Source organism: Saimiri boliviensis, chromosome 4 (assembly GCF_048565385.1).
Source record: "Saimiri boliviensis isolate mSaiBol1 chromosome 4, mSaiBol1.pri, whole genome shotgun sequence".
NCBI lineage: Eukaryota > Metazoa > Chordata > Mammalia > Primates > Cebidae > Saimiri > Saimiri boliviensis.
The window spans coordinates 46,153,670-46,179,728 of NC_133452.1; the positions used below are offsets into that span (position 1 = coordinate 46,153,670).

The following is a 26,059-nucleotide window of genomic DNA, read 5'->3' on the forward strand; positions in this document are numbered from 1 at the left end:
GGTATATAAATACGATGAGTTAAAATCCCATATTCTTGCATAATGAAAGACTAAATCAACAAAAAATTGACAATGAACAGTTATAATTTTCCTCTGGCATTTTTCTTTCCTTCTTATTCTCCTCATTTGGTGAATGGCCCTTCTAAACTCCAATCGTGTAGCTCAAATGGGGTTTCAAGTTTCTGTCATTGAGCCACCTGTCACTTTCCACATGAGTGTGGACCCATGACCCAAGTTGGGCCAGAGTGCTGTCCATAGGCTTTTAAAAAAAGGACAAAAGAAAGATGATCTCTTTTTATAGATGGTAAATGTAAGTGAGTTCATGAAATGCTATTGGCCATGTTTATATCCTTGATGTGGTAGCTAATCTTAAAAATAATGCTGCCCCATATAATAACACACAAAAAATACTAAGGCAGAAGTTTAAAGGTATTTTAAGAGCATAATTCATGTATCCCTGGGAAGTACTATTTCCCTGACCTCCTGACATTACATTACATGATTTAATTATTCCTCATTTTTGTCTAAGTTAGTTTATGTTTGTATTTTTTAATTTTCAACCTAAATGTTCTTTAGTCAAATAAACCTCCATATAGGTTTAGAATAGATACAGCAATTTAAAAACTCTTGAATAATGAGAGTGAGACAACAAACTAAATAGAAGAGTTTATGTTTGATAAACCTCACCTTGCTGCCCGACTTCTTATTGGAGGAAAATAACTTATCTGATAATTGTTTAAATATGCCTATTATTTGGTAGCTGGTTTAGAGAGTGAACAAATACGTATTTAATGAGACTTAGGAAGAAAAATATATTTTTCCCTTCAGCATTTACTTGCCAGAAAACATTATGCTAATGTAAATTTAAAAATTTTTTATAACTAAAAGCAGAGTAACTTTCATTGGTTTTATCTTTTGAATAAAATAGGAAACAAAATTCAAATGCTTCTTTTAATTTTATTCTGAGCTTTACTTCTGTTTTTAAAGATGTTTAATGTGAAAAGATGGCATTTTATAGCTGGAGTACAAAATTAGCAGCATGTTTATTCCTCCAAACTATTAATAAACACAGTGGGACAGCCCAAGACAAATTAGATGCTGCTACCCATAACACTGTTACATTTATTTGCTTTGATAGTAACTATAGTTAGAAAAAAATCCACTATCTTTTATGCTACATAGTAATAAATAATTTATTCCTGTTATACCTTTTCACTATGTTTTTTCTAATAGAGTCTTGAAGAAAACACAAAGCCTCTTCATTACAATCTGTATTTACAGTGGACTTAGGAGGTTTTAAAACCTGTTATAGTTGTCATTATTGAGATAAACCAAGGATAAGTAGAAGGGTTTGTAGTTGGGTAGCAAGTACTGAAGACATCAAATGCTTTATTTGTTAGGCCTAAGTCTTGTTCCATAAACTTGCCCCATTTTATTTAACTATTTTGACCTAAATTACTCCTTATGTAAATTGTGAGCAACAGTGATTTCATGCAATAATTTTTTGTGTGAAATTCCCACTGTTTTGTGGGGAACTTTAACGTCTTTGAGTTATCATGATGAATTCAGTCCAAATTAGTTTTTAAAATATGTATTAGATTACTTTTCTTGGAAGTCCAATGGGAGGAATGTTGGATTCAGAGTTATAAAGGGTATTATCACGGCTCTCTCCATATACACATCTCTCATCTCCCATCAGCTTTTCTGCTTAGTTAAGCCTTTGGGTAAAAACTCTACACCTTGTAACAAGATTGCTTCTGTAAACGCCAGACTTACAAAGTCATTAAGCACTGAACTCCAAGGAAAAAACACACTGAACTCATAACTGTGTTTTTTGTTTTTAGAGATGGGATCTTTCTCTGTAGGTTGAGGTGCAGTGGTGCTATCACGGCTTCTGCAGCTTCAAAGCCCTAGGCTCTGGCAATCCTCTTATCTCAGGGGACTAAGTTGCTGGGACTACTGGAGTGGGTCACTACATGGGGCCAACCTTTTTTGGTAGAGAAAGGATCTCACTCTGTTAAACAGGCTGGTCTCAAACTCATAGCCTTAAGCAGCCTTCTTGCCTAGGCCTCCCAAAGTTCTAGGATTATAGGCATGAGCTACCACACCTGACCCCAAATAGTCCTGATCTGCAAAAAATGGTGAAGCTCACCTATGCAGAACCTGTTGATGCAGAGTTGGCCATCTGTATATACTTATTTCTATGGCTGAGTCCTTCTGAAAAAGGCAAAAGAGATTAGGTGGGAAGAGGATGAAGAAAAGCTCAGGCCAAGTATGAAGAGAGAACAGCAGAGACAGTGGGAAATGAAATTGGGAAGCAAGATCCTGATAGGAAACGTAGCTGATGTACTTAGGCTTGTGGGCACAACTGGGTAATTTATACTTCATTTGGCAGGTAAAGGTGTAAAGGAAAGCGATTGACAAGATCATATCTATCCCTAAAAGGTATTAATTTGCCAATATTTTGTCAAGAGACCAAGAGAAATAGTAGTTAGAAAGTTATATCAATAAATATTACGGAGCTCAAAGTAATGAAGACAGTGCTGGTGACAGGTAAGGAGGGCCTGATCCAACACGGCAGACTGAGAAGAGAGAGCCACGGAAATCGTTATGAAGGGAATTCACCCAGCATATAGCGACTGCTCCTCAAAGGAAGCAGAAGAAAACATGTATCAGTATTTATTTAAACGCCTTTTTAGCAGATAAATTTCCTCAGAGAATTGTGTGATCTCTGCCATTTCCTCACTTTTATCTGGAAGAAGAATGTTGTTAGGAAAATAAAAGATTCAGAGGGAAATAGATACCTTCCTGTCATGATGACTTTTTAGAACATACTGTTTTCCTATGAGCACTTCAGCTGGCTGTTTCTGTTGTTGTTAAACAATAGTTTGGGGAACCCCAAAGCCATTTTCCTTTTGACATTTAACAACAATTTTTTCCCATTAATTTATAATGTGGTTCCTTTGTTAGTTAAGTGGTCTCTAGGATAGAGAAAAAAAAAAAAAGTAAGACCATTCTGTTTCTCTGGACACTCAGTATGTAGCACCTAGAGTTATGCCAGTACGAAGCAGATGCTGAATCCACCCATTGAATTAATAAAGGAAGCATCTTCCATCACGAGATGTATTTTTAGTTTTATATTCTTCAAAAAGAATTCACATCCCATCTGTGAATTTCCACATTCACTTTGTCTTGATTTACTCTTGCTCACTGTGGTCATGTAGAGAAAAACTAAATATTGTATTCCCAATTTCCTCTGCTGAATGTGTAGTCTTAATTAGCTTTTCAAACACATTGCAGATAAAACCTATTAATCCTCTGACCTTCACTGAATTCAAAAGTTTTTGTGTTAATTGTTTTGAGAGAATAATAGACAGTTTTGCTGTTTTAAAAATAATTCTTGCCTCTCTGCCAGGAAAACAGTAGAACCAGAAAGAGCATTTGAAAGGCTGCTTGAATTTGAGCTGCCATCTTTTACCATTAGGGCATGTCAGAGGACACTCACTTCTAAACCTTATGAAAGCCATTCGTTTTCTTACGGCATTATAAAATCAGCTTTTAAAAATGATTTCTACCCAAAAGTAGCAAAAATAGCAATTAGATCATTGTAATTTTGTTTATTAAAGCCCTACGTGGAAAAGGAACTTACATTTATTGTCTACCTATTGAATTACAAGAACTTTACTTGCATTAACTCCTTAAAATGTCAAGATTTCCCTTTTTTTGTGATTTGATCATTCATGTCAATGTTCACTTCTGTTTACAAGGTTTCAGTCACTCCGTTGGGGCCTAAGGAAATTGATGAAAATTGTCACCCTCATTACACAGAAGAGCAAATATTCATTTGTTTTCGGGAGCAAAAATTTCTAATGCAGATATAGGAAGGAATTAGGACTTGAAATCTGTTTTCTCTGATTCTAAAACAAATGTCAAAATTTCAGTGACCATTAGCACTTGGAAGGCAGGAGGTACTCAGTAGTATCACTCAAAGTTAAGGTGACATATACAGCAGCTTGTATCTGTAGCTTTGACATAATTATTCATCACATTTTATTTTCTTTCTTTCTTTCTTTTGAGACGGAGTTTCACTCTTGTTACCCAGGCTGGAGTGCAATGGCACGATCTTGGCTCATCGCAACCTCCGCCTCCTGGGTTCAGGCAATTCTCCTGCCTCAGCATCCTGAGTAGTTGGGATTACAGGCATGTGCCACCATGCCCAGCTAATTTTTTGTGTTTTTAGTAGAGACGGGGTTTCACCATGTTGACCAGGATGGTGTCGATCTCTTGATCTCGTGATCCACCCGCCTCGGCTTCCCAAAGTGCTGGGATTACAGGTTTGAGCCACCGCGCCCAGCCATCACATTTTCTTTTATGCTCAGAAATGTCCAGTGTAGATGATTATGCTCCATCTCAGAAGCTTTTAATTATGCATTAGTGAGTGCTGTGGGAGACCCAGATGGAAAGATCACTTGAGACTAAGAGTTTGAGACCAGTCCAGGCAACATAGTGAGACACCATATCTACAAACAATTAAAAAATTAACCTGGGGCTGTGGCACACGTCTGTAGTCTTAGCTACTTTGGAGGCTCAGGAAAGAGGATCACTTGAGCCCAGGAAATAGAGGTTGCAGTGAGTTATCACACCACTGTACTTCAGCCTGGGTAACAGAGTGACACTCTGTCTCTAAAACCAAAAAATACGTTAAAAAAATTATGTATCTGTGGAGGCTAAAGCAACGCCATCATGGATACTAATCCACCATGCTGACTTCTGCTTAATCCAGGTCCCTCTAAGATTTCTTCTTTCAAGTACTCACCATAAATCTTGCTTATAGGCAAATTCCTTCTGAAACATCTATACCCTTTCCCTATGGTATAGAAGCCCTGCCTCTGTCTGGGGTTGATGGAGGGGTGGCGGATGGTGTGGGTAACAGTGGATCTACCACCTTGCAGCTACCCAAGACATGGCTTCTGCTCATAAATCCCTATGAAATGTTTCTTTCAGAGAAACTGGATCTGCCCATTTCTGTTTTTAGCCTCTCAGCTCCCTTGCCTTTTGGGAGCAGGTTTGCATAGACCTGCTTACCTTGAAACAGCATCTCTAGAGGTTTAGAATACCAGAATCTCTCTTCCGATCAGAGATTGTAATTCAGTTGGCCTGGTATAAGGATAAGAAAAACATCTATATTTTTAAAAGGATCCTTGGGTGATTCTGTGCTGCCAGGTAAGCAAAACACTCATCAAGACTCATAAAAGAAGCAGCCATTAGCAGTGAAACAACCTTGAGCACAACTCTCATTGCTCCAGGCTTCTGCTTTTTCTTTGTAAACCAAGATGATGGAATGCAGTCAGTGGCTTTCTGTTGGAGCTGGAGGTTGAGTATAAGGGAAAGAGTACCTCGAAAAGTCTCAAAGAATGAGACTTTGTCAAACTACACAAGATTCTGAGATTCTTGTGGCCAACTATCTCCATGGGAGCTGGAGGTGAGTGAAGAGGTATTTTTTCTTTTGGACAATCACTGCTTTTAGAGTGCAGTGTTTGGGATTGAAGTATGTTGTATGGTATCATCATCGGCTATGTTGGAGCAGGAAAAAAGAAAGAATGGGAACTTGGGTACATAATCCTGAATTTTTATTTCTAAATCAAAACATTAAAAAAAATTGGATTTAGCAACTACTTGATTCAATAACTTGCCTTTCAGGTGCTTAGTTTAACCACACACACACACACACACACACACACACACACACACACAGTGTGAAACAACAGCTGAAGACATATTTGATGATGTGAGCACAAACAGATTATTTTAGTCTTTTTCCCACTGAGTTGCTGGAGGACAATAGTGTGAACATCCACCCTTCCTTGCCAGCTGGCATGTATTCCTAAACCAGAGAAATAACTGTTACACTCACCCTACCCATTATGACAAACTGCCTCTGGTTGAAATTATTACAATATGTTCTTATTAGTGTCTGAATCCCACTTTCATTTGTGTGTGATACCTACTCAGTCCTGGATGAATAATTTTCCTTGTGAGAGACAAATAAGCAAAATGTGGAATTAGACCTCAACAAAAATAGCCACTATTACAAACGTGATTTAAGGGCTGAAATGGTTCAGATCATCATCCCTGGCATCTTTGCTTAACAAAGGCAGCTAGGAGGGGTTATTGGTCTCAGAGGTGGAATATAGCTTTTGCTCTGTCGGAAGGAAAGTGCTCCTTTGGTTACTTCCTCTTTGTCCACAGGGCAAATACTGTGATATGAGAAACGGGAGAGGTGAAATATATCGTTGGCAGCTTGGCCTTGAAGGCATTAGGGCAGTATTTTTCTCTTTCTGCCCCTAGCCGGCTCTCCTTTTGCACGGGTTGAATGCATGTGCTCTGCCTTTGACATTGTGCATTTAAATGCCAGCTGCTGCAATTTACAGTACAAAAGGGCAAGGATACGTGGGGGAATGAGGAAAAAAAAAACCTCTTTTCCCTTCTCATTGGCTGACCTTTTTGATTTCGCTTTATAAAGGCATTAAAAGAGCCCCTATGACCACATTTCTGATCTTCAGAACAATCACAAAAATAGCCTTTTATAATGTTATTTATATACATTGCTACCAGTCTTCACACATTAGAATATAAAGAATAATTGGAATCCCTGGAACTGAACATTGAAAGCCATTCCTATCTCAGTTAGCTGAAAGTGAAATCAAATTGCATTCTGTGATTTTGGTAATAGGTATCTAACACTGAGTTTCAAAAGACATATGTCAAAATGAATTAGTTTTATCTTATAGGAGTTTAGGCTAACAATACCTGAATCTGAAAAGTATAGTTAACATGCTTACCTCGAATTAATTTAGACAATTTCAAATTTGAAGAGATCATAATGTAACAGTTTTATGAAACAGATATAAAAGGAGATGCAAGACTGAGCATGACCATGATGATATGCAAATCCATATTCTTGAGAAATGATTTATGTAGACTTAATGATTCTCTTATTCTGCTTCAGTGTTCATTCATTAATTCATTTGTTCACTTATTGAGTCCTTATATGAGAAAGATGCTTTTCTGGGTACTAAAGAATAATTGTGACCAAGCATGGTGGCTCATACCAGCACTTTGGGAGGCCAAGGTGAGTGGATCACCTGAGGTCAGGAGTTCGAGACCAGCCTGGCCAATATGGTGAAGCCCCATCTTTACTAAAAATAAAAAAAAATAGCCAGTTGTGGTGGTGGGCACCTGTAATCCCAACAACATTAGAGACTGAGGTGGAAGTATCCCTTGAACCCAGGAGGTGGGGGTTGCTGTGAGCCAAGATCGTGCAATTGCATGGCAGCCTGGGTGCAACAGAGCGAGACTCTGTCTTAAAAAAAAGAAAAAGAATGATGGTAAAAAGACAGTTTTTGCATTTATAGAAAGTCATAGTCCAGTGACGGAAACAAATTATAAAGGGCATGTAATATGATATCTGGGAATGATACTTGCTATGAAGAATTGAGAGGACAAGTGGATAGAGAATAAGGGAGATGATTTTTTTTTGCTGGGTGGTCTGGAAAGGCCTCTCTAAGGAGTTGCTATCTGCTTAGAGACTTGAATGAAGAAAGGAGTGAGCTCCTCACACATTTGTGGAAATAGTTCCATACAGAGAAAATGCAAGTTTCACACAGAAGAAATGCAAAACCCCAAAGATCAGGGAACAGGAAAAGAAGCAGTGGAACAAAATAGCATGAGTGAGGGGCCAGTGGTAGGAGGTGAGGTGAACAGAGTTGTGGAGATCTGGATCACAAAAGATATCATCCTAAGTGAGGTCTGATGCTTTCAAAGGGCCTGAGTGCAGATCATTTTAAGCAATTACAAAAGCGAAAACAATGAGGAGTAACATAAACACATTTCTCATGTGTTTTGTTGGCTGGAAAAGTTGTTTAGTTGCCTCTTGCTCTGTCCCCTTAACTTTAGTGACACTGTTGTCACTGAATTTTGTATACGAAATTCTCTTCAAAAAAGGATAGGGCTAGTGCCATCTGGTGGTCGCAGTTGTGAACGTCATACTCCGTCCTGGAGAATTTGCAAAACCAAAAGCATTTAGGCCTAACAATACTAAAGCTTTCAGTAATACTTACACACCTAGGTAAATATGTCTATTGAGCACATATAAAACTAGAATATGGAAACTTGACTAAAATACTGGCTGATGTTGTTCTGTGCTTTGAGCAATCTTTTAGTTTAGCCCAATAGTTATTTTTATCTATGCAGTGTATGCAATGTATAGTAGGCGATAAATAAATTGCTGTTCAATTGAAATTAGTCTAATGTCTACTTAACACTGAGGTACCACTTGCCTTTATTAGGTCTTTTTCTTAGGTCTCTACAACAGCAATATTCTTAAATCCAGAGAGAGACCACATCATTTTCATTTTATTGTGATGTTTGTGGTTATGATTATTTGGCTAGTACACTTACTTCTTTTATATAGTGTTTACCTAATAAATATACATTTACATACAGGATAGAAAGAACTATGTTTTAATGTTACATAGATGTTTATCTCAAGGGCTACCTGCTGCGACTGCCTGGCTTTGAGCCTTGCCTCAGCCACCTGCAAGTTCTACAGATGAGCTTTAGTTTCTTCTTCTAGAAAGACACTAACAGTTCTAACTTTACAGTGCTGTTGTGAAGATTAAATAAGAAAATATACATAAGATGGCTAGCCCAGTACTTGGAATATTACAAGTAGCCAATAAATGGTAAATATTTTTATAAATTTTATGTATTTGGTATAAAGCATTTGATAAGCTAAAGGTCAAATCATGTCCCCTGGAAAAATGAAATATAAAAAGGTAACTAACTTGTAAGGATAGTTTAGCCTGATCAGACAATAAGCATTTAGTTGACTTCCTTCTTTGTAGTAAGTGCTGCTCTGGAATATCCAACAAGCATTTATATTACCAAGAAGCATGGAAAGCTACAAAAGACAAGCCTCTGAGTGTTTTATAATTGTGTTTACAGAGCCTAGCGTGGCATCCACCACAGAGCAGATGCTCAATAAATATTTGCTGGATGGAAGAATTAGAAAGAACTCCTTAGGTCTAGTTTTACTTCTTATTCATGTAATTATATAATAACATTTAATATAAGTTAAAGTTTATATATGTAGATGTATATACAGTGGAATTATATTCAAAATTGTTGTATCATTACATTTTTACCTAGGAGAATGAGATTAGTAATAATCCTAGGATACTCGTTTTTCAGCAGTAATTAAGATTCTTGCATCACTAATTGTGTCTTACATTACTAATCGTGAGCAGAATAAAGAGAAGAATTTTGGCACAACGACAATGTGAATCACCAAATTTGTATATAGTGGCTTTTCCCCTAAAATATAATGTGTATTTTAAGACTTAACTCTCAGAATAGCAATACCATTTTCCTACTTCCAAGTTCTTGATTGGGAACTCTTTATTTATATATTACACATATATTTCCTATTCAGCTAAAACTTTCTCCACAACATGCAGAATAAAACATTTGATTTCGTCTGCCTTAAAGTAAAGCTGATATTCATATATATGCATTTACTGTTTATCAGATGAACTCTAGGACAGTGTCAACTGCTTACTAATATCCAATATACGTCCATGAACAACCTCCCTTAAGCAATGAATCTCAGAATATCATGGCAATGTGAAAATTCCTACTAACTAAATCCTATGAAGTAAGTTCTCATTAAACACAAGGTAACACTTATTCTGTGTTTTAATGATATTTCAGTGGTTTCTAGAATTAAAAATAAATCTCAATAAAACAGATTTAGTAACCTTGAGGTTAACCTTGATCAGTATTTCAGAAAGTATTATTAATTGGGACCTAAAAGAAATAATGCTAATTGCAAATATGAGGCACAGGTACATCAAACATAAAGAAGTCACATAAAATTAACCTTAATTTTTTATCAGATAGAGAACTTGAAGATCAGAGAAATTGTGTAGACTAGATGCATGTATAGCAAAGCATTTGAAAAGGTGCCTTTTTGATATGTGATTAAAAGGTAAGAGAATGGGCTGAATGCAAGGTACAACTAGTTACCCCTTGAACCTTTACTAACCAGCTCTTAGTAACAGATAACTCTTAATCTGGTAGAGACATCTGATGGTGAGTAGGGGGCTTCATCCTCTCTTGAGAGTCTTTGGATTTAGTCATTGCTAAAAAAGTTTTGCTTCTGACACTGTTGACTATCTCTTTATTTGTAAGAAGCCTGTTCCTGATTCATCAATGATTTTTGACACCTTTGTTGTCATAATAGGCAAGCACATCTTCAAGGCCAATAATATTTGTTACAATTTTATGTGAAACAATACCTTCAAGAATGCTTTTTGGGAAACTGTATTCACTTGCCAACTGGCTATATTAGACGCCACTCTTTCTGTTGTCAAGTGCTCTTTCTTACAGTATCCTATTTTTTCCTGCAAAATTCACTTTTATCAGGCTATGAAGTCATCAATTCAAGCTCACCGTAAAGAACCAAAGCTTCACTTTAAGTGCTTAAAATACTCCCAAGTAATTTTGAGTAATAGTCACATTTATACCCTTTAGAAAAACTATTTTAATTGATTTTTATAACCTGTACTTTCTGGTATTTCACCAAGGTGTGATTTACATGTAATCCTAATTAAAGTAGTAATTTGATTATTCGATGCCAGAAAGTCCAGACATATACATGTGTCTGAAATTGGAAGTGTTTTTGATCATTGCTTTGGGCAAAATCACAGGACAATCTCAGTTTGAGAGACTGAGATACTGATGTCATTGATATTACTGCTACTCTTGCCCCGACACTGAGAATTTGTTGAGAACAGAATGACAAAACCATTAAATACCTTTTTACAGAATCACATTGCATGGATTCCAAACGTTCTAAAGGGTGTTAACTTTTCAAATCAAGAAGTACTATGAAATTTTGATTTATTATATTGCTTTGCTCCTCTTTCTCCTGCTATTTTCTTTTTAATGTGATTTTTTTTTCCTTGCTCACCACCTTCCTCTCCAAGTAAGTATGTTTACTCCTATGCAAGAACACAGAGAATTATTGAACATTTTAGATTTTTTTTTTTTTTCATTTCAATCTACTGGAAGCTGTCAGGTTCTAAATTAGCTAGTTACTAATGAACCCAATATCTTTTTTCTTGTGATTTTTACCACATGATAAGAATTATTTTGTTCTTTTCAGGATTTACAAGTATTATTTAGAAGTTTTTAAAAAATGATATTGTTTTACTTACTTTATAAAATTTTTACCACAAAATATTTATTCATAGATGTTACTAAAAGCTACACATCAAAGTTTGCTAAGTTTCCAGCTGAGTCAACAGTCTGTTGATAAAGTGATGTAACCAGTGATGATCAGGCATCTTGCTTACGGAATATTAAGAGACCCGGAAGAGTATTCACAATCTCACCAGGCAGCTGCACCACAATGAAATTCTGAATCTAGGAAGAAAAACAAGACTTTTTTTAAAATTGTACTTTAAGTTCTGAGGTACATGTGCAGATTGTGCAGGATTGTTACACAGGTATACACATGCCATGGTGGTGTGCTGCATCCACCACCACCCCCCGCCGTCGTCTACATTTGGTATTTCTCCAAATGTCATCCCTCCCCAATCCTCCCACCCACTGCTGTCCTTCCCCCAGACCCCTAACCCCCAAAAGGCTCCAGTGCATGATGTTTACCTCCCTATGTCCATGTGTTCTCATTGTTCAACACTCACTTATGAGTGAGAACATGCAGTGTTTGGTTTTCTGTCCTTGTGTCAGTTTGCTGATATTGATGGTTTCCAGCTTCATCTATGTCCCTGCAAAGGACATGAACTCATCCTTTTTTATGGCTGAATAGTATTCCATGGTGTATATGTGCCACATTTTCTTTATCCAGTATATAATTGATGGGCATTTGGTTGGTTCCAAGTCTTTGCTATTGTAAACAGTGCCACAGTGAACATACATATGCATTTCTCTTTATAACAGAATGATTTATAATCCTTTGGGTATACACCAGTAAAGGGATTGCTGAGTCAAATGGTATTTCTATTTCTAAATTTGATGGTCTTCTAGCATTATCCAATTAAACTTTTTATATTGGTAGAAATATTCTATGTCTGCACTGTTGCATATGGTAGCCACTAGCCACAGGCAGCTTTTTAATTTCAAATTATTTAATTTTGCATTTAAATAGCCTAGTGTCATTACTGGCTGCCATACTGCACAGCACTGCCTACTCTTTAAATTCACCATGTCCTTCCCAGGTCCCTCCCATTTCCTTTGTTTTCCAAGAACGTAGACTTGGGAAGTAAATTGTGGTTTTAGTTAAGGCAAGGGTCAGGTCCCGTGTTCCTCTAAGAACTAGATAGGATTCCATGGTGTGGTGGTAAGCTATATTTTGGGGAGATACAAATAGTACTGAGTTACAGTGTTTGCTGATTTCCATGGTGTACATAATTTCACTAAGGCCAATTTGAAGCTATCAACATGAAATTAACCAGCTGGAAAGATTTCTGAAAATTTACCATCTGGGCTCATAAGCAAAACTGTCTCTAATGTACCTATATGCTGTAAAAGTCTCAAATCCTTCCTATGTTTTCCTAAATGTTGCTAAGGTTTACATGCCCAAAATCACTTCTGTCTGTGAGCTCTGCTCTTACATACTTGGTTCAGCTCACATATTGGCTTCTCCTCTGCATGCCTGCCCTTTGTTTTTTGCCATAGAAGCACTTTTCTTTAGTTTCCATAAAATCAATTTTCAGAAACCATTTTTATAAAGCATAGAATTTTTTAAAAAAGAAATCTATGGATAGTAGAAGGGATGGGGAAAGAGCTCACCATGTGGCAATATTAATCAACACAGATTAAGTATTGGGTATGTTTGCTATTTAATATCTTCAGGCTACTTTCACTACCCTTTCTCATGTCCCCTCCCCCGCACATCAGCTCTCTGACTGCTCTTCCGGTGCCTTCCTTCTCCCATAGCTTGTCCTCATTCCCTGGGTTTTGAATTTTTCCCAGAAACTTCAAACTTTCTAAGCAGTTCATACAAAGCATTCAGTTCTCTTTAGCGTCTACTCCCAAATTCTCCTTTTGATATTCACACTCATCCCGCTGCTTTAAGGACCCTTTGTTTGCCATGATCAATCTTCCTTAGAAAGTAGTTACTCAGGCTGGGCATGGTGGCTCAGGCTTGTAATCCCAGCACTTTGGGAGGCTGAGGCGGGAGAATCCTGAAGTCAGGAGTTCGAGACTAGCCTGGCCAAAATGGCGAAACCTCGTTTCTAATAAAAGTACAAAAATTAGCTGAGTGTGGTAAGGAGTGCCTGTAATCCCAGCTACTTGGAGGCTGAGGCAGGATCATCGCTTGGACCCAGGAGGGGGAGGTTGCAGTGAGAGCCGAGATCGCACCACTGCACTCCAGCCTGGGCGACAGAGTTAGACTCTGATCCAGAAACAGAAAATAAATAAATAAAGTAGCTATTCATACATGTAACAATACTTATTGAATAACAACTACGTGCCAGGCACTCTTTTGCTTGTAAATATCAAAATTGGCCCTTTATTATATTAGTATTGAGTGTAATAATTTTCAAAATGCCTAACACACTGCTGACATATGTTGGCAGTCAATAGTTGTTATTTTATTATGTATTTTTGAAGCAAAATTTAGAAATACATTAACACATTAAGGGACAGAAATAAAGGCTACAACCTTTGGAAAGATCAAGTAGTTTATCTCTGTCTTCCTTTTAATTACACATCCTATTTCACCATTAAAGCTGACTCTTAAATACTAATATTTGTGATGCTCAGATATGTATAAACAGTGATGTAATCTTCTATCATTTTAGTAAAATTATGCATCAATCACTGTACATTTAATTAACACAAGCATGTATTTTCACTGACCCTGTAGTTATTTGTTGCTGTTGCTATCATAAATTCCCTAGTTACTTCTTGTGGATACCAATAAATATATACTTAAAATACTTTTAGTTTCAGTAAATAAAGAGAAAACACAATAAATGTTATGGAAATGATTAACATTATATTTTGGTTCATTTTGTTTCTTTGTTGATCACTCTTTGTTTTGCTGTAAAATTATTTGATAATTTTTATGAGTACAGTGAGTAGTAGTTTACTGTCTTGATGCTAGATGCTTGCAAAAGGGGAGGAAATATATGGCGTTCTGTTTTACTTTATGTGACTGGGCATAGAAATGTCTTATCAGTTTCATCTCTTATGTCTGCCCAAAGCTTGTGGACTCCACAGCTTTCGTCCTAGTTCAGGCCATCCTTACTCTAGTCTGGAACACTGCTGTATCCTAGTTAGCGGGTCCTTCACAAAACGTAATTTGCACCAGATATTCTGCATCAGTGGTTTCACAGAAGGCATGTCTAATTACTTCCCTCTCCACTTAAACCTGCCAAAGCTTTACTTTGTCCTTAGGATAAAGTCTTCATGGAAGAGTTTCAATGCCTTTCCTGATCTGTCTCTGGCTTCATCTCTTGATAACTCTTTCCTCACTCTTTGCTCCATCCACATAAAAGTCTATCCAATTGTTTAAAGTCAACCCATTCTCTCTTACAATTATGACTCTTTCAGAGGTGTCTTTCTTTGTTCAAATCCTTATCCTCATCTTTCTATGTCTCCTTTGTTTCAATACCAGTTGTTATTTTCATAAAATCTCACCCCTTTCTGGTCCTCTGGATGAACCGGCGTCTTGTTTCAAAGAATTTTCATGAAGTCTTCATCCCTTTTAATGGCACATAGCATAAATACTGGGTGTTTAATTAATTCTCACTAGACTCTGAGTTGTGTGTGTGTGTGTATGTGTGTGTGTGTGTGTGTTTAAATTACATTATCTGTTTTAACTGACAGAGCTAGGCACATTTTGAAAAGTGAATGTCATGGTTGTGTTCAAAATTAAGGTGAATTAATAACTGCAATGCATAACCAGAAGAATCTGTTTCTCTGCTGGTATTCAAAAGTAGGAAGATAGCATACCTCTGCAAGTACCTATTATGTTCAAAGTATTGTGGTTGGTACTTTACATATGTCACCTCATTTAATCCTCACAATGACTTGAGCCTTTGAAAACTTAAGCATGCTCAAGGAAAATACAAAATGGCAAAGCCAGGATTCCAAGTGTGACCTTTCTGACTGCAATATTTATGTTCTTTTCACGAATCCACATTGCTTTTGAGAATCTGTGAAATCTGTGTTGCTGACTACTACCCATCTTGTTGGCTAAATTGAAGAATATATGTGAAAAAGACTTGTAAACTATAAATATTCTTCACAAGTATTGTGAACTTTATAGGTATTCCAGACATGTCTGTTAAATGAATCACTAAGTGACTATGTGGTGTTATTACTGTAGTTAGTGTAAGAGAGAAGCAAGGAATACTTACAATCTCCATTTCTAGGAGTTAACACCACCCAGTCTGTTCCTCATTAATGAGTGTTGCATTAAAGAAGAGTTCTATCATCAAGTGTGTTTAGGAAACAATGCGTTAACTTAAATTGGTTTCTCTGCTGTAGAATTTCAGTCTGGAATATGTTAACTACATTGTAAAGTCTTAGGAGGGTAGCATTATGTATGCTTTGCTCTCCAGTGTTATTTGACCCTGAACTGTTTCCGTGGAGAAGAGCATCTATCTGGATTGGTACTCTACGGATTCCACTTTAAAAGTGTTACAAATCACTGGTAAAATGATTTTTCTTGTCAGAGATTATTACTCTTAAAGAAATGCTCTGCCATGTAATAAATTTAAACAAGGAGTATGAATGGCTGCTTCTGCGATTATAGAGTATGGAAATTAATTTATATATGTAGATTGCAAAACAATTCTTATTAAGTTACTTCTCTAAGACATAGATATAAGAGTTTTGTACTTTATATTAGAAAATACAAAATATGATCTTATTCAAGGGCTTAATTTGTATCATGCATAGTGAGATGCTTCAATGAAATTCAGAGATTTTGATGATGAAATAATGTGAGTGCAGGTTTGGGATGAACAAGACAAATAGCACTAAACACATGATATTGAACACTTACTATTTGCCAGCTCCTCCTATAAGCATTTTCAATGTATTGGTTCATTGTATTTCAGGGTATTGATTAGGAGCAGCACAAAAGCAGATACCATTGTTAATACATTTGAAGATGTATTGGGGAAACTGAGGGAGAGAGAGGTTGAATTATTCGTCAGTGCCACCCAATTAGAAACTAGTTAGAGCAGGATTTAAACCCAGACCATGCACCTCTAGGACTTATGCTCTTAACGTGTTTATAATATTGCTACTTCCTAAGTGATTTATTGTGGAGAGGTCTTTGTGGAAAAATAATTTCTTTTTTTTCTTTTTTCCTTTTTTTTTTTTTTTTTTTTTTTTTTTAGACAGAGTCTTGCTCTGTCACCAGGCTGGAGTGCAGCGGCGCAATCTCGGCTCACTGCAACCTCCGCCTCCTGGGTTCAAGCGATTCTTTCGCCTCAGCCTCTCGAGTAGCTGGGACTACAGGCGCGTGCCACCACACCCGGCTAATTTTTGTATTTGTAGTAGAGATGGGGTTTCATCATGGCCAGGATGGTCTTGATCTCTTGACCTTGTGATCTGCCCACCTGGGCCTCCCAAAGTGCTGGGATTACAGGCGTGAGCCACCACACCCGGCCGGAAAAATAATTTCTTATTACAAAAGTGTTTCATGTTTTGTTACAATTTTCAAGGTTTTTAGCAATTTTGAATCAAGCAATTATAAAGGCAGGGGCCTTACTTTTTACCATCCTTAAGATTACTTTTTACAAAAAAAAATTGCCATGCTTTTTCCCCTTGCTCTTTAGTCCTTCAAAATAATAAACATTTTTTTATTCAAGAGACTTATTCCTTCAGTTCCTTATTTACACACATAAAAAATGAGAAAGAGTATGCATTTTGTATAGCCACAAAGAGGGTGGCATAAGCCAAAAAAAAAAAAAAAACCCAAAAAACAAAAAACAAGATGCAAATGGAAATTTTTTTAAAGTGTGCAGCTTAGGAAGAGAGATTGAAACGTGTCTGAAGCATAGAAAGGGATAGATCCGTTAAGAAAGTCCTGGTGAAGCACTATGTTGCCCCAAAGAGGGGGAAAAAAAAATTACAGTACAGGGATCAGAAAAGTTTCCAAGAAATAATAGTATTTCACTTTGGAGGGTAAAAAGTGGTTGACTGTGAAGAAAAAGAGAAAAGTAGAACAAGGCAGAAGCATGAGGAAGAGCCCTGGCTCTGTTTCCATATGCATAGAGTTAGTAAAACACGCTCCCTTCACTTCGGTTGGTATAAGCAGAAAGCAACTTTATTCTCTTTGTAACTACCAATGCAAACCTACTCTGTAGACTTGCTTCTCTTCACCTGTTCAATGAATTCAGGAACCAACTCTATAGCTTGCCTGGTCATGCACAGCTCAGACAGTAAAACAATGGTGTCTTTCTTTTTTTTAAAAGAAAGTATAGTATCCAATCCAGTATAGTATCAAAGCTCCCAACTTTCATTCCAGTATGAATTTCCCCCACCCATCCCCACCTAAGCTTGGGCCCTCTCAGCAAGCACCCTGAGCTTGGAGCCTGAAAGTGGGAAGGTATTGTGGGCTTCCTGTCTCTTTTTCCTACTCTACTCACCCCTCTGGAGCTGATTAACCCACTGGCCAACCACACCAGGTTTGGAGCAAAGGGAGACCACAGAGATAAAAAGGCAATTTTTGTTTCTGAATCAGTTAACCTTGCAACCCTTCTATGTTGGACTTCCTGTTATGTGAAATAATACATTCTCTTCTTAAGTAAAACAATATGGGATTTTCTATAAATTTGCTATATAAACATAAGTTGTTATGACTGCCATTGTTGTTATTTTACTTTAAAGGCAGAGTCATTTATGTAAAAGATTTTCCTATAGTAATATATGGCTATCACAATGAGCAGTAGCAAACCTTTTAGAAATTATATTGGCTCTTCATTTTATATACATGCATATAATGGGAAGTAAAGTTTAATACACAACATATTACATAATATAAAGTTTTAAGCTTTATATTAAGATGTATAGTTTAAAACTGCAAGGAAAATGACATTATTTTGAAAAGAAGTGGTAATTCTTCTTATACTGGCAACACCCTGGACTAGGATCAGGATGCATGTAGTTTAGTCCAGGCCTAGCAGCCTACCTTGCAGGGCAAAAATACAGATCAAGTGCAGTAATTAATGCAAAGACTTCAGAAACTCTGTGCATAGAAATTCAACATTTTATTCAAATAATAGTGTAAACTTTTCAGAATATTGGAGATACTTTCTGAATTTAATGTGTTATATACAGTCTTGATGTTTGTGAAATTTATTTTTGTTGAATGTAACATTTAGAATATTTATAGGTTTTTTTTTGGTCCTACATTATTCTATTTTTTTTTTTTTTGGTTTAAAAATGTTTCTGACTAAAATTTTAATCTGTGCATTTGTGTTTATCTAGTTTTCTAGAAACTTCAATAAATAAAGGATGAAGAATCAATGCAGTTTTTAGAAATTTGAGTAGACATATTTTAGCTATTATTTGGAGTCAAATATGATCTCAAGATAAATTGAACTATAAAACATTATAGCACAAAATACTGAGGGACTATCATTAAGCTGCCATTTACTTTTTAAGAGAAAAGGGCCATTTTTAAGAAAAGTGCCATTTTTAAGAAAAAATGGCATTTTACTTTTTTTTTTAGTGTAAGTAATCTAATGAGTACTCTCTGCTTGTAGTACTTGAAGTATTGTATTAGGTACCCATGAGGATAACAATAAGTATGGGGCCATTGGTGAAAGGTATATTTCTCCTTTGATTAAAAAATTTTGCAGTTATTTTTTAAATTAAATTGGCTTTAAAATTGTACATCATCATATGAGCCTGATTGACAGATGAGAATTGCTAAGCTTTTTGGTCTGATAATTTATCATGGTAACCTCTACTGCATCCTTATTTTCAGTCTTTTCCAGCCTCATCATGTAATACAGAAGGCAATTGTGTTTGCTTCTGAGATTTCTTGTTGATGTTAAAGTCTTCAAAAATGTACTCCATAGAAAAATACATTGTAACATTTTATTCTTAAATGAATTCTCCAAACTCATCAAATTTAAAACTCAGTGTGTAGTTCATATTTATAAAATTTCTACTGCCTTCTAATGGGTTAGTTGGAATTCAGAGCATCTGTGAGATGATGAAGATGGGCCAGCTGGAAAGCCTAGTAGCTATAAAAGTAGAGGTCAGTTGAGCCATTTGTTAGTAGACCAATATCTTACCTTTTACCGAAGTATGTAGGAAATTGGTTTTGTTTTTTTTTTTTGTACTAGCATTCACTCACTTTCTCTCAAACACTTCTATGCACATTGCTCCAGCAATTGAATATTGACTCATTTATTTGTGCATATAAGCATGGATTTTGAATATTCAATGGTAAAAGGCAACTTCTGGGTTGACTGATAAAGAAACACATTATGCTTTATAGAATAGTTCTCCAGAGAAAGTGGTACATTTGCTGCAATATGTGAAAATGTGGGCACCAGAAGCAATATCAATATTCAGTAATCTTAGCTTGTATTAATATTATGGGAATCACTAGACCGTCAGTTAAATACCAACTTAAGTTGAGATCTGCATGCCTAACATTGGGGGCTACTAGTCCTAAGAGGTGTGCGTAATTCCTTTGAACACTGACGGAGAGAATGAAGTGGTGAAATTCCCTTTTAGGGAAGCCAGTATTGAGAAGTCCATTTATTTACCTAGATCATTAACATGTGAACTGACAGTTACAGCATTTGAACTCTTAGAACTATGACACAAACGTGAACTAAAGAACATTTCATGGCAGGCGCAGTGACTTGCATCTGTAATCCTAGTAATTTGGGAGGCTGAGGTGGATGGTTAGCCTGAGGTCAGGAGTTCAAAATGAGCTTGGCCAACCCTGTCTGTATTAAAAATACAAAAATTAGCCAGATGTGGTGGTGCATACCTGTAATCCCAGCTACTGGAGAGGCTGAGGCAGGAGAATCGCTTGTACCTGGGAGATGGAAGTTGCGATGAGCTGAGATGGCTCCACTGTACTCTTGCCTGGGTGACAGAGACTTCTCAACAAAAGAAAAAGAACAGTTCACCACACATTACAAAAAATCCACAGTCTCTAAAATTAAAAATGAATACGGATTGTAATCTAAATGGCTCAGTCATTCAGTGACAGTGTATCTTAAATACTAACTGCATATTTTCCCACACATCTTAGAAAGAGCAAAAAACATATAAAATCATTTCCATGTTTACAGAAATGAAATTTTTTATATATTAGGCTGGAAAGGACATCCAGTATGTGGCATCTATCATAGTTTCAAAAATTAATTATCCTTTCATCCAAATTCTTGCTTTGCTTTTAACGGATGTTGATAAAAGTCCAAGGAGAAGATTGAGAGTTCAGTATCAGAAGGAAGGAAATAATCAAGTGTTGCTTGTCTATCTTTGTTAGAGATTTCTTAACTATTTATTAAAAGGTCCTTTTTGGTTTGTGAAGGAAAAGTTGCCCTAGAACCTTTATATATTAGAATATTCACCAATAGCATATAATATCCCAATTTTATATATTATAAAATCTGAATCATTGTAATAATAATTTGAATATCAAATATCTTATCCCATTTTCTTCCCTTCAGCTGCTATCTTTTGTCTTACTATTTTCTAATTGTATTACTTACATTTTTTCAATTCCTCTTTTCTCCTATATTTTTTTATTCTTGACTTTGATTCTGAAAACTTTATTTAGTAAAATTCCATTTTTAGTTATGGTGAGTTTTTGAAATGTGGACCTCTTTTTTGTGCTGTGCAATGTGTCATCGTTGGTTATGATACTGTCCTTCTAGGAAATAGCTATGTATTCCTGCCATTGCAATAGGGAAATTTTTATTTCCAGACTATGATATACTTTTTCTGCCTAGGCAGATACTTGTACCTATGCTTTTTCTTATCTCTTCCTATGCATTCTGGGATCTTGCTATCCCAGTTGTCTTCCCACTTCCAAGACTTTTCAATATTTTCCTCTCCATTAGGTATTTTTTCACTCTTTTCAAATAAAACAGGAAAAAAAAACTTTGCTTGATCTTCCTGCTGTCTTCAAGCCCCTTTGTAGTTTCTTTTTTTCCTAGTGCCTTACACCATATTTGTCACAGGAATGGCTTCCACTCTCTACTTCCATTTTGTCACTGTCCACCTTAGACCTCTAAAAGCAGGCTTCCTTCTATCTTCATTTCCATTCCAAAATCATGTCCACAGTGATTTCCAGGGATCTCCTAGATATATAATCTTATTTCATTTTATTTAGCCCTGAAGGTTGTTGCTCATTAAAAAAAAATAGTCTCTTCCCTGGCCTTGTTGTAATCAACATTTGGATTTTTCTTATAGATTATTAACTAATACATTTCTTGATAGGATGGTAGTCTGAGGCCTTCTATTTATTCATCTCTGGGAAAAATTGCTCACTCTCTTAATTTTAGTTAACACCTCTATGTGCATGACTTTAGTTTCAAGAACCATCCTGTCTTCAAATGTCTATTCAATATTTTCATTTGAATTTCAATCATTGCTTCAAACTTAACATGTATTAAAAGCTTTAAATTATGCTAAAATCTATTCTGTTTATCAGGTCCAAAATCTGTCTTATTTGAAGAAACAATCTTCTTTCTTTCTCTGTATATGTCAAACAAATCTCAAAATTGTATTAAGCTCGTCTTTCAAGTATCTAACTTATTTTCTTTCCATTTCCATTAACATTTACTTAGTCTAAGGTATTATCACCTTACATAGAACATTCTGCAACATTTTACCTTGCTTCTATGCTACAGGGTTAGAAGCCCTTTCCTCAGACAATCATGGACAGTTTTATCTCTTCAAAACACTGCCATGTAGCTTTCCTGCCCAAAAATGCAGTAGCGCTCAAGGTACTAAGACAAAAGTCTACCTTATTTGCTGAGAATTCAAGGTCAATTATTTTGACCATAATTTGCTTTTAAACAAACTTTAACGTTTTGTCTCATTAAAATAAAAACTTTGAACAAGTGAAATTTAACAATTTATTTGAGCAAAAAGTGATTCATAAATCTTGCAGAATTCAAAACTAAAGAGTTTCAGAGAGCTCTGCTCAGGTGGGCAGTGAGCTGTTATAACCCAAACAGGAAGTGAAGTACGGAAAGAGCTTGATTAGTTAAATCTAGACACTTGCCTTATTTGGACATGGTCTCATCAGCAGGCTGCCTGTGACTGGCTGAAGCTCAGCTGTTGTGATTGATTGCAACTCTGTTTTCTGTTACAAAATACATACTCCTAAGTAAGGTTTCAGTTTGTTGACATACTGAGTTAGGTTGCTGTTCATTAGGAAGGAACTCACAACGTGAAGACAGCCTCAGGCCAATGGCCTTGTGCTTATTTCACATTTTACTTCTCATTAACACCAATCAAGACTCTTCTGTTCCAGCTGGATTGAGTCGTAATTCCAAAATACATTATCATTTATTCACTTTGCAACTTTCTTTCCCTTTCCACTTTGTGGCTCTACACCTTATCTCTCCTTTAATTCTCCCCAGCCCCCCACCCCCAGATGGAGTACAGTGGTGTGATCTTGGCTCACTGTAACCTATACCTCCCCAGTTCAAGGAATTCTCCTGCCTCAGCCTCCCTAATAGCTGGAATTACAGGTGGCACCCCCACGCCTGGCTAATTTTTGTATTTTTAGCAGAGACAGGGAGTGTTTTACCATGTTGGCCAGGCTGGTCTCAAACTCCATGTTTCTTTGTGTCTTAACTGTTCTAGAAAATGTATGCTTCTCCTCAGAAAATTATTCCAATTGTTGGTCAGAATGCTTGCATTTAAATATTATCAAAGCAAAAGGAATGCTTATTTTATGGTGTGGGGAACTACCAGGATAAGTCTCAATAATAAAAATGAATAATCAATAAATTTGCCATGAAAAATAACGTAGGCAAATTATTCTACTACTTTTATCTGTGTTCATAATCACTGACTTTAATAAGTCGCTACAAAAGGTAGCAAGGAACCTTGAGTAACTAGCTGGTGCTGTCTCTTTGCTTAAGGCAAAAACATTTAGGACCCCTCTAAGACAGGTATTTCTCTGGCATCTCCATAAATGAGACTTCATGTCTTCCCATGGAATTGCATTCTGTTCTTTTATTAGATTCTGTTCTTTTAAAGCCTTTTTCTTAGTCTAAATGTAATCTGCCCTTAATATGTCAAATATTTTGAAGAGTAAAAAGGTCAAATGATCTGTATCTTGCTCATAACTTCCCTTTATTTTTTTAAAAAAGTTTCTTCTACTAACATTTAAATATATTGATAGCTTGGTCTTCAACTCTAAATTGTTGATTACTTATGAAACTTATAATTCTCACACATTTTATTCAGACAGCTAGATGATGCCATGAAGGAGAAATGCTCATTATGCCAATTGATATTTCCCAATCGTTTTCTGTCTGCCTATGCTTAATTTTTGGAAAAAGGCGATTCTATGTGTAACATCTATAGGTAGATTTTGACCTACATATAATAAAAGAATCAAAATTCTTTCTTTTTCAAATTAAGAAATCCTTAGAGTGATTTAAATAGAAGAGATAATCTTTTTAAATATTAACAAATAGACTATTTTAATAGCCATGGAATAATCAAACTTTTTCTTAGTTAAACTCTATAATGTTACATTATTAAGGTAAAGTCTACTTAGATTCTAAAACAAAACCCATGGCTTGATGAGGTGAAGATTTTCTGGGGGAAAAAATATCTAGCAAAATTATGCTACCTATTGTAAATCATTTTGCCAACTTATTTGGATTTCTAACCTCTAGCAATAACAGATTATTTTGATAAATTATTCATATTTCTGCATTGTGCACCTTTTGCAATTTACATATTTGGCTGCAAATAGGCCCTTCTTTCAGGCTTCACTCCCCTTGGTCACACAGGATGGCCAAAGGCTGCTTCATGATTAATTTCATCTCAATAGGGTAATTATCATACTGAAATGAAGCAATGCCCCTGAAATATGCTTTCCTAGAGCTATAAGTACAAGAGGCTTAACCTAAGACCTTTCAAGTATGTAGTAACTTTTAGCTTCAATGTTAACCTTACTCTGTTTTGGGACTATTTGTATCTAAAAATGACACTAGATTTTATAGGAATAAAAAACAATAATTTAGAATTTGATTTAGCAGGTCATTGGATCGCAAGATAATCTGTCATTAGTTTCTACTATCTGATGCAAAAAATAAAAGATGTGTGTATATTGAGGGGTCGAAGCTTTATATTGCTGGGTCAAAGTTTAGCTGCTGAATCAGTAAATATGAATTTTTCTCCTGGTCTGTGGAAAAGCCATTTAACTTCTCTGTATTTAGTTTTCTTGCCTAAGAAAATAAGAACAATCTAAGTTCCTTGTAATATTGATGAAGCAGTAAGATATGGCTTTAAAGCTGTTTTTGTTTCTTTGGAAAATTAACAAAAGAAATTTGATTCATAATTTGAACCCTGAAAGATCGTTTATCTCAAACATGCTCTTAAATAGAATTCCCATATTTTATTTTTTCTTGTTTGTTTTCCCTCCTATTCTTTTACCAAAATCCATGCGATTTAATTAAAAATTTACAAATTTGTCTGAATTAGCTAATTTTGCGAATTTCCCAACTGTAGTGTGGGTTACCATATATTCTAATAAAAATCTAGTTCTAAAATTTAAAGTTAATACACTTTCTGAAAAACACATAATCAGTGATCAAAGAGAAAACGAGATTTTGCCTCATCCTAAAAGTGAAGTAGATCCCCGAACTTAACTTTTCATTTCAAAGCAGTCAATTGGATTTTTTTTAATAATTAGATTTTCTGTGCCATTTCTCGCATGTTTCATAGAGACAATTTTTCTTGCAGCTTGTTGGCTCTGGAGTTATAAAGTTGACTATGTGACAATCAATCAGTGATCTCAGCGAATTTATAGGGTGGTAGGAACGGAAGTTGTACCAGTAATAATTATGTGATTTCACATTGAAATAGAAATAGAAATCTGTACAGTGGAGGTCAGTGGGCTGGGTATTGTAAATAACCAGGATAAAGTCTGTGTGGTATTAGCCTACGCTCTGCTTTACCACCTGCTGCTACTCATTCTCCTGCCTGTATCAGTTCTTCCCTCTAATGGCTAGCCACTTCACTACAGCTGGGGGGAATCTTTCTTACTTGTTTGGTTGTTGTTACAATTAAGGGACTTATGTGTTATTCAGGTATTTGAATGGCATTATTCTCTCTTTTGAAGTAATAATTGACCTCCACTAACTTACTCTAAAATTAAAACATAATACATGCACTGCTTTTTCTTTTCAGAGATGGGAGAATGCTCAAAAACTTTTAAGATGTGGGTAGGATTCTCAACAATACTATTATTCTTTATCTGCTGTCCGTTAGCCAAAGACCAATTCCGTAAGCTGACAGTGTCGCAGTCCATTTGCTACTAAAGTTATGTGAAATCTATTTTTGAAAATGTAATGGATTTGCACTTTACATTAAATGAAGTCAAAATATAAACAGTGTCCTAGAAATGAAAATTTTATCATATTAAACTAATATTTAAGTCTGCATACAAAAATTGACCCCCTTAACAAAATGTTTGCAGACTAATAATATCTTTTCAGTTTTGTAAATCAGATTGTTCTATGTCCGTGAAATCAGAAGACATTGAAACATTTGGCTCATCTGATTCATGACAATTTGTTTATATAAATACAACAGGTTTCAGGGATCTACAAATACTAACTTCTCTGATAATTTACTGCTAAAACACTCCCAAGTGAATTGTGCTGACATTTTAATCTTGGTCCATCCTGTCTCTGATTTAAAAGTCCAAAATATTATTTATCAATTTCAGAATTACTATAATCTTTGAATATTGTTATGGTCATCTGTTTTTTATTTAAAT

The 26,059-nt window shown here is 35.8% G+C and overlaps 1 protein-coding gene across 31 annotated transcripts in view; it reads left to right on the plus strand.

The window, feature by feature from the left end:
* Positions 1-26,059, plus strand: part of TRDN (triadin) — a 370,662-nt gene that overhangs the window by 192,415 nt on the left and 152,188 nt on the right. The gene's annotated exons all lie outside the window — the stretch shown is intronic.